This window comes from Cardiocondyla obscurior, linkage group LG22 (genome assembly GCF_019399895.1).
Source record: "Cardiocondyla obscurior isolate alpha-2009 linkage group LG22, Cobs3.1, whole genome shotgun sequence".
Classification (NCBI taxonomy): domain Eukaryota; kingdom Metazoa; phylum Arthropoda; class Insecta; order Hymenoptera; family Formicidae; genus Cardiocondyla; species Cardiocondyla obscurior.
In genome coordinates, this window is record NC_091885.1 from 135,660 (window position 1) to 145,919 (window position 10,260).

A 10,260-nucleotide genomic window follows, 5' to 3' on the forward strand; every position below is an offset into this window, starting at 1 on the left:
TGTTTTTACTATAAAACTTTTGTATAAAACTTTTTTTGATATCTTAAATAGTTTTCGAGTTATATCGAAAAAAGCAAAAAACCCTTCCATTTGTAAGGAGTGGTTTCACCTTTTTAAAGTGAAATTTAGCACAAACAAAAAATAGATTTTTGTATTACAGATGAATTACTCTACATGCACATAAAGTATCATATTTTTTTTAATTTCCGAGTTGCTTAACGATCCTTGTAAGTATTCATAATTTTTTACAAGTTTTTTAATATACATATAATAATTATTTATTTATTTATTTATTATAATATAAATGTTTATAATAATGTATTTATCACGTTTATATTATATTAGTCTGTGTTATTATTTTTCATCCACTCTTTAATAATTGATGTTAGTTTATCGTTGCTCATTATTGTAATATGATTACCTTCGATGGAATGCACTTGAATTTGACTTTCAGTGACCTGAAAAATAATTTCTTGTTATAGAGCTATTTATATGTATACTAAATTTTACTAGCTTAGAAATATTAATCAAAATTGAATTTACCCTGTGCAGACCATAATCCTCTTCTGGAAATGAAATAATTGGAAATGTGGGTTTCAACAATGTTATAGGTGATTTAAGGCGAGGTAACGAAGATATATTATAATTAAGTATAGCAATTATATGATTATAAACCGTAAAATACATTAGCCTTTGATTTTCGGTAGTCAATGTATTTATATTTTTGATCATCGGGAAATGAGTGTGAAATATTTTTAACTTTTCTTCCACAGTGTTACATTTGTTCAATTTCAATATTAACTGCAAATAAAAAATTTGTATTTTATATGGCTTATAATATTTGCATTTTATCAATCAAAGTTAAAAAAATTTATTAAATTCTTAATGACAATAAACTTTAATGAATAACTTTTATATAATAAAAATAAAATATTAAATATATTCTTTAGAATTTTATTTTTATTTTATTTTATACTTACCTTTTGTTCGTCAATTTTAGTGTACATTTTTAATAACCAAAGAATTATTAGATTTTGTAATTCTTTTAATGATGTAGCAGGCATCAATTTATTTATCCATAATTTCAATAGATCAGGAGCTCCGTCTATTAGTATTAATCGTCCTAACAAGTTATTAGCTTCTAATAATCTTGCTAATTCAATGGCAATTAGTGATCCATATGAATAACCCACTATGAAAAATTCCTTCTGATTTTTATTTTTTTAATACATGCTAAAACAAATAAATATGAATTAGTATACAGGGTGTCCAAAATTAAACTTCGAATATGAAAACTGTGAATAGGGAATCAGATTTGGAGGCGAAAAGTCCTTTATGAATTTGTAAAATTCGTAACCATTATTGAAAAAAAAATTAATTTATATAACGCATGAGCGACAAGGAAGATGCGGGTGAGTGAGCGCGACAAACGACGGTGCCATTTTTAGCTATTCGTCTGTCGCGCTCACTCACCCGCATCTTCCTTGTCGCTCATGCGTTATACAAATTAATTTTTTTTTCAATAATGGTTACGAATTTTACAAATTCGTAAAGGACTTTTCGTCTCCAAATTTGATTCCCTACCCACAGTTTTCATATTCGAAGTTTTATTTTAGACACCTTGTATAAGTAGCAATAATATTTAAAATATGTAATTTTTTCAATTTATTTGTTTTTCTATATGTTTTTATATAAATTATAAAACATATATTTTATATAAAAGTTTAAATTAATGCAAAACTTCTTACAGGCAGTAAATAAGCGGCTGATTTCATCACTGAATGACTTTCATTAGGAATATTAAGTACACCATGTTGCAAACACGTTGCTGCATATTTAATTTCTGATGATGTGAATTTAAATACTTTTGAACAGTTATCGATTCCTGGCACGAATATTATGTTGTCTTCATTAACCTCTTTTTTTGTAACAAGTTCTATAAGTATATTTGGAACAAAATCTGAATTTTTCATTTTTTGAAACAGCTTATTAATATTTCTTAAATCATTTGTATCAGTTTCACTTGAGTCCAATATTTTTCCTTGTTCGGGTGTAATTGCCATTTGTTTAAGTTTAGAGAAATTCAGCATTCTTATATCTTGCGTTGTCAAGGAAATATCGAATTCTCTTTCTAATGTTTGCTTAATTTCAACTGCCATCATTGAATCCATTCCCATTTCAGCTAGAGAAACTTTTGGTGAAACAGCATTTGTGTTCTTTAATCCTGTTTTGAAATAAAGTAACAGAATAATATATATTTATTAATTTCTAAGTCCACAATCGCTTTATAATTTTTATACTATTACACTATTGTTTAGATTTACATGAAATTGATTTTACCCATTATCTCCGCAACTGTTTCATAAATATTCAATGATTTGTTAGCATTTTCTTTTTCGGCAACAACCATACTGCTTACAATAGGTCGATCTTGCAACAGAAATATTTCTAATGTATCCAAACAAGAGGATATTCTTTGTTGCAATGTACCACCTATTATCAATTCCTTATCTTCTTCTTGCATATCTGCAACGAGCCCAACATCGCCAATAGCTCCCCATTGTATTGCCAAACCATGATATCCTTCTACCACACGTTTTTCGCATATTCTTTCCATTACGGAATTAGCCATTCCATAATTCGTTTGACCTGCGTTTCCTCTTCCACACGAGACGGAGGAAAATACAACAAAATGTCGAAGTTGCGGGCAGATAATTCTCGACAATTCGTCTATTTGCTTCGTCATCCATGCTTTTGATTTAAACGAATTCTTAAATGTTTGTACGGATTGATTTGGAAATATACAATCATTCAAAACAACTGCAAGATTAAATATCGCATCCACTGGTCCTTTTGTCTCGGCAAACTCTAATATCTTTTTACAATTTTCATGTGTTACATTATCATCAATCGTAAGAATCTGCACATCAACACCATAAGAACACCAAAGATTTATTCTTGATTGTTGATAACCCGTTCTAATTCCGGTTCTTGATGTGAAAACTATCTTTTTCGCACCTCGATGAATCAATTTATCTGCTAGTTCTAAACCAAAGCCACCTAGTCCACCGAGAATAATATAACATTTGTGTTCTAGGCAATAATATTGTGGATAAGCGAGTAAAGGATTATTTAAAAACCCTTTTTCTTCTTGAACTTTTATTATTATCTGTAAATAATTAATATTTTATTATTAATTTTAATATTAGGTACCTTATAATTTAATTAATTTTGTTAATATTGCAAGTAAAAAAACATTTAAATAATTCCATAATATTAAAAAGTTTTTAATTAATGTTACTTATATTAATCAAAACCTAAAATATTATTAATTATTTTTCTATATATTTTTTTTAATCTATATATTAAAGAAATGTTATTATATATATATATATATATATATATATATATATATATATATATATATATTTTTGTCGTTTGGTAGATACCAGTACCTTTTCGGAGACTTAACGGTACATATCAGGACATTTGGCTCTTACTAGGACCGACCCGGTATTTCTCACACATATAAAGTAACATGTGGGGTCCGGTACCCGTATATCTAAATACATGCAATGTATAATACCAGATCCGAAATTAAGTACATAGTGTGTATAATAAAAAGACCGGTACCAACATAAATAATATATGTAAAGTATAAAATAGGGACCGACATTAAATTTTAGTAAACTAAAGAGTTATTGCACTAGTTTTACTATAAATAAAATTTTTGAACGGTCCAGTCAGATAAAATATTATGACCATACCACTCTTATAATGCAAAATACAAATAATGACGACACTCTCAACTAATATATCTATTCAGAAAAACATTTTAGCGTCAATATTACAAACTCATTTGCTTACACTACGTTTTTAATTAAAACGACACCTCGAATGGTTTGGCAAGTTAATTCTTTAATCACGAATACGAAACTAGCGTAGATGTTAACTTGTGCAGATTCAACTACGTGCTCATTCAAAGCATTGAAATTCCTGAAAGAGATATTTCAAGTTCTGTTTTCTGATATTAAATTCTACCAATACGACGCAGACAATAAACTTCGTAAATTACATTACGATACAGTTTATAAGTTTTAAACGATGTAACGTCACAAACAAGGTCCATTATCTGCGACGAATTAGTAGAAATCAGGACCGGAAAACTGATCTTAATTAATCGGCTTTTTGAGTAATATCAACGCTGTAAATAAGCACGTCGTTCGAAATACATGTATTAAAGCACACACTAAATTCGTATTCGCGACTAAAGAATTAACTTGTCAAATGTTTCGAGATGTCATTTTGATTGTAAACGTAGTGTAACCGTATGAGCATGTAGTGTTGAAGCTAAAATGATTTCATAAAACGTTATATATGTTGAAAAGCTTGTGGCGATTTTAATTTTACATAGTGAAAATGATGTAGCCATGCAAGTCGCATATTTTTAGAATAATTGGAAGATATTTGTAAAATATTTAAATCATATTTAACCGGTACCGATATTTGTCGTTACATCTAAGTACAGAGACCCAGTATGTGACGTTAGCACACAGTTTATAAATTAAATCATCAAGGTAACGTCACATTCTGGGACACGTTACTTAGATGTAACGACAAATGACGGTACCGGTCAAACGTGACTTAAATGCACTAATTTCTTGTAAAAATATACAATCTGCGTAAATACAACATTCTCATTATGTAAATCTCAAGCCGCCACGAGCTATTCAGCATACATAACGTTTAATACAAACATTTTACTGTCAACTCTACATGAACATACTGTTACACTTTGTTTCAATCAAAATGACAACTCAAAACGATTGGAAATTAAAATCTTTAGGACCGAAACAAAACTAGTGTATGCGTTAATTTGTGCACTCGCAACTACGTGCTCATTTACACCATCGAGATTCCTGAAAAAGAAATTTAAAGTTTTGTTTTCCGGCCCTGATTTCTACCAATACGTCGCAGACAACGGACTTCGCATGTGACGTTACGACACAGTTTATAAGTTTTAAAACGATGTAACGTCGCATGCGAGTTCCGTTATCTGCGACGTATTGATAGAAATCAGGACCGAAAAACTAATCTTAATTAATCGGCTTTATGAGTAATATCAACGCTGTAAATAAGTACGTAGTTCGAATTACACGTATTAAGGCACACATTTGATTCATATTCGTGACTAAAGAATTAACTTGTCAAACGTTTCGAGATGTCATTTTGATTGAAAACGTAATGTAACCGTATAAGCATGTAGTGTTGAATCTAAAAGGATTCTATAAAACGTTATATATGCTGAAAAGCTTGTGGCGATTTTAATTTTACATAGTGAAAATGATGTAGTCATGCAAGTCGCATATTTTTAAAATAATCGGAAAATATTTGTAAAATATTTAAGTCATATTTAACCGGTACCGATATTTCTCGTTACATCTAACTAAAGAGTCCCAATATGTGACATTAACACACAGTTTATAAATTAAATCATCAACGTATAGTCACATTCTGGGACACGTTACTTAGATGTAACGACAAATATCGGTACCGGTCAAACGTGACTTAAATGCTCTCAGATCTTGTAAAAATATACGATCTGCGTGACTACAACATTTTCATTATGTCAATCTCAAGCCGTCACGAGCTATTCGGCATACATAATGTTTAATACAAACATTTTACCGTCAACTCTACATGAACATACTGTTACACTTTGTTTCAATCAAAATGACAACTCAAAACGATTGGAAATTAAAATTTTTTTAACCGAAACAAAACTAGTGTATGCGTTAATTTGTGCACTTGCAACTACGTGCTCATTTACAACATCGAGATTTTTGAAAAAGGGATTTCAAGTTTTGTTTTTTTGATTTCTACCAATACGTCGCAGACAACGGACTTTGCATGTGACGTTACGACACAGTTTATAATTTTTAATACGATATAACGTCACATGCGAGTTCCGTTATTTGCGACGTATTGGTATAAATTGGGACCGGAAAATTAATTTTAAATTTACGGTTTAATAAATATTTTGACTTTAAAAATAAATTTTAGCCCAAATTTACACCATGAATCGATTTCATTTTTATTTAATGAGTATGATTTGTCCTTTACATATTAAAACAATATAATAAATATTTAAAATGTATTTTAGTCCCATTAAGTTACAATGTATAAAAATTTTATTTTTTTAATATAATTTTGAATATATTATGTACAAATTATAACTAATTATAAAATATAATGGTTATGGTCGTTTTAAATCTATGTATACTGCGTTTTACTACATGTATACGATGTTTGACGAGTTTTTAATACATTTTTTAATGGTACTTATAAGTAACACTAGATAAAAAAAACAAAATTTGTACATATAATTGTATTTTGATTATACATATAAAAAATTATTTAAAAACTTTCGTCTAGAAGTCGATGTATATCAATGTATATCAACGTATACAATATGTATACCGGTCCCGTTATGTACCGAACGACAAAAATATATATATATATATATATATATATATATATATACAGGGTGTCCCAGACATAACGAAGGATACTGGGAGGATAGATAGAATTGATTGAGACAAGTAGAAAATTCCCGTACCATTTTGCAAAAGTCTCAACCGTTATTGAGAAAAAAATTAAAATGTATAAATTGTATAGGCGTAAGAGCGACAAGGAAGCTGCGCGTGAGTGAGCGCGACAGGCGAATGGCTAGAAATGGCGCCGTCGCCTGTCGCGCTCACTCACGCGCAGCTTCTTTGTCGCTCTTACGCTTATACAATTTATACATTTTAATTTTTTTCTCAATAACGATTGAGAATTTTGTAAAATGGTACGGGAATTTTCTACTTGTCTCAATCAATTCTATCTATCCTCCCAGTATCCTTCGTTATGTCTGGGACACCCTGTATATATATATAATAACATTTCTTTAATATATAGATTAAAAAAAATAGATAGAAAAATCTTCTATCTTCCAGTATCCTTTGTTATGTCTGGGACACCCTGTATATATATATATATATAATAACATTTCTTTAATTTATAGATTAAAAATATATATATATTTTTTTAATCTATATATATATATATATATATATATATATATATATATATATATATATATATTTTTGTCGTTCGGTACATAACGGGACCGGTATACATATTGTATACGTTGATATACATTGATATACATCGACTTCTAGACGAAAGTTTTTAAATAATTTTTTATATGTATAATCAAAATACAATTATATGTACAAATTTTGTTTTTTTTATCTAGTGTTACTTATGAGTACCATTAAAAAATGTATTAAAAACTCGTCAAACATCGTATATATGTAGTAAAACGCAGTATACATAGATTTAAAACGACCATAACCATTATATTTTATAATTAGTTATAATTTGTACATAATATATTCAAAATTATATTAAAAAAATAAAATTTTTATACATTGTAACTTAATGGGACTAAAATACATTTTAAATATTTATTATATTGTTTTAATATGTAAAGGACAAATCATACTCATTAAATAAAAATGAAATCGATTCATGGTGTAAATTTAGGCTAGAATTTATTTTTAAAGTCAAAATATATATTAAACCGTAAAATTAAAATTAATTTTCCGGTCCCAATTTATACCAATACGTCGCAAATAACGGAACTCGCATGTGACGTTACATCGTATTAAAAATTATAAACTGTGTCGTAACGTCACATGCGAAGTCCGTTGTCTGCGACGTATTGGTAGAAATGAAAAAAACAAAACTTGAAATTCCTTTTTCAAAAATCTCGATGTTGTAAATGAGCACGTAGTTGCGAGTGCACAAATTAACGCATACACTAGTTTTGTTTCGGTTAAAAAAATTTTAATTTCCAATCGTTTTGAGTTGTCATTTTGATTGAAACAAAGTGTAACAGTATGTTCATGTAGAGTTGACGGTAAAATGTTTGTATTAAACATTATGTATGCCGAATAGCTCGTGACGGCTTGAGATTGACATAATGAAAATGTTGTAGTCACGCAGATCGTATATTTTTACAAGATCTGAAAGCATTTAAGTCACATTTGACCGGTACCAATATTTGTGGTTACATCTAAGTAACGTGTCCCAGAATGTGACTATACGTTGATGATTTAATTTATAAACTGTGTGTTAATGTCACATATTGAGACTCTTTACTTAGATGTAACGAGAAATATCGGTACCGGTTAAATATGACTTAAATATTTTACAAATATTTTCCGATTATTTTAAAAATATGCGACTTGCATGACTACATCATTTTCACTATGTAAAATTAAAATCGCCACAAGCTTTTCAGCATATACAACGTTTTATAGAATCCTTTTAGATTCAACACTACATGTTTATACGGTTACACTACGTTTTCAATCAAAATGACATCTCGAAACGTTTGACAAGTTAATTCTTTAGTCACAAATATGAATCTAATATGTGCCTTAATACGTGTAATTCGAACTACGTACTTATTTACAGCGTTGATATTACTCAAAAAGCCGATTAATTAAGACTAACAAGACTCGTATCGATCTTCGCGAGTTTTGTCTATTATATACGTAAATTACTGCGGTCGACAGCAACACATCCGTCGCGCCCCTCGTACGTTCTCCACGCGCGACCAATGCTGTGGATTCACGCGATTCCATCCGCGAAATTCCTGCCGAGGGTCCCGACTCTCCCTCGCCCTGTTTCGTTCTCTCTTTTGCTTCATTTGAAAAATGCAGCAACGAATTATGCTTATTCTTACAAATTCTGCAACTTCCGTATGGATATTGCGCGGCTCGATACGAATTCGACCGGAGGTAGTTCAGACACAAGCCCCGCTTCTTTATTTCAATGATACGCTGTTCTTTGAGTAACCCGGCGAAGTCCTGATACGCGTAAACCGTGTGATCATCGCGACAATACGAATAGCTGACCGAACCCGCCGTCATGTGCAACGCCTGCCGCTTGCTGTCGGACCGCGGCAACGCGCGCGAGTCCTCACGCTTATGACTCGCGGCCTCTCGCCTCGGAATCGTCTCCAGCATGCGGTTGCGATGAACTAAGAATTCTTTAAAAATTTTCATAGTGGGTAACTCAGAACCAATTAACGACGCGTGTCATTCTCTCAGCGTGACCAAATCTAGTTTGGTACTCGACCAAAACACTAATATATCGTCTCATTTATTCGTCTCGCGTTTTAGAGCCTTTAGAGACAACAAATGTCGCGACACGCTATCGTATAAACTCCGAATTTCAATTGCATTCTCTTTGGTTAACGGTGGAAAATACATAATCACCTTAATATGCGCATACGCGATAGCCCTCTCATTACTGTATCGCTCGCCTAGCAAATTCCATGCAGCGTCATAATTTCCGTCGGATACTTTTAGCGCTTCTATAATACCAAACGCTTCTCCGGACAACGTTCCCTTTAAATATTGCAATTTTTCCACCTTTGCGAGGGAAACGTTGTTATGCACCACTGTGGTGAACATGTCGCGGAACGGAAGCCACTCTTCATACTTTCTGTTAAACAACGGCAGATTTAATTTAGGTAGTCTCACATGATTATACGCGACCGCGGCTTCCGTGCCGTTCGAATTGTTCACACTTGGTGTAGATGACGCCGTCACGCGCGGTTTGCAAACTCCGGCGATCTTGGTGCACAAATCATAATACGCGTTCTCAAATGCTTTGCGATTTCGCCCTTCGCTTTCGTCGAGATCTTCTATACGCGTTTGTATGGCGTTATATTCTTCTCAATACTCATCTAGCTTTTTTGTACGCTCGCACAATTAAACTCGCGTCGTCTTGTTTACGTTGGTCACGCAATTTGCATAACTCTCTACTCGCGTACATGCAGCCTTTATTGGCGCTCTCCGTTGCTTTAACTGCGCCAATAGATGTGCTGCCGTCGCATTGGGATCACTTGCCGATCCCCCAGCGGTCGCCATCTCGTAAAATTAATCACGCTTATCAATTTATTAGATTCTCAATCTCGCCGCACGCGTTTCGCACAAAGAATCTCAAATCTCGCGACTTGCCTTCACGCTTACACTACCGGACTAATCATTACAAGGAAATTGGTGCAGATTTTGTCCAGCTCACCGTTATGCAGCTTCTTGTCCTCGTCTCTCTGGAGTTCCCGTCAACTCCGTCACCATCGGTCAGCGCGGTCTCCCTCCGGTTGACCCTCCAACGGTTGCCTCCTCTCCTGGTCTTTCC

General features: G+C 32.1%; 1 pseudogene; it reads right to left on the reverse strand.

The window, feature by feature from the left end:
- Positions 1-341: 341 nt before the first annotated feature.
- On the reverse strand, positions 342-9,989 carry LOC139111149 (fatty acid synthase-like; annotated as a pseudogene).
- Between the last annotated feature and the right edge of the window lie 271 nt (positions 9,990-10,260).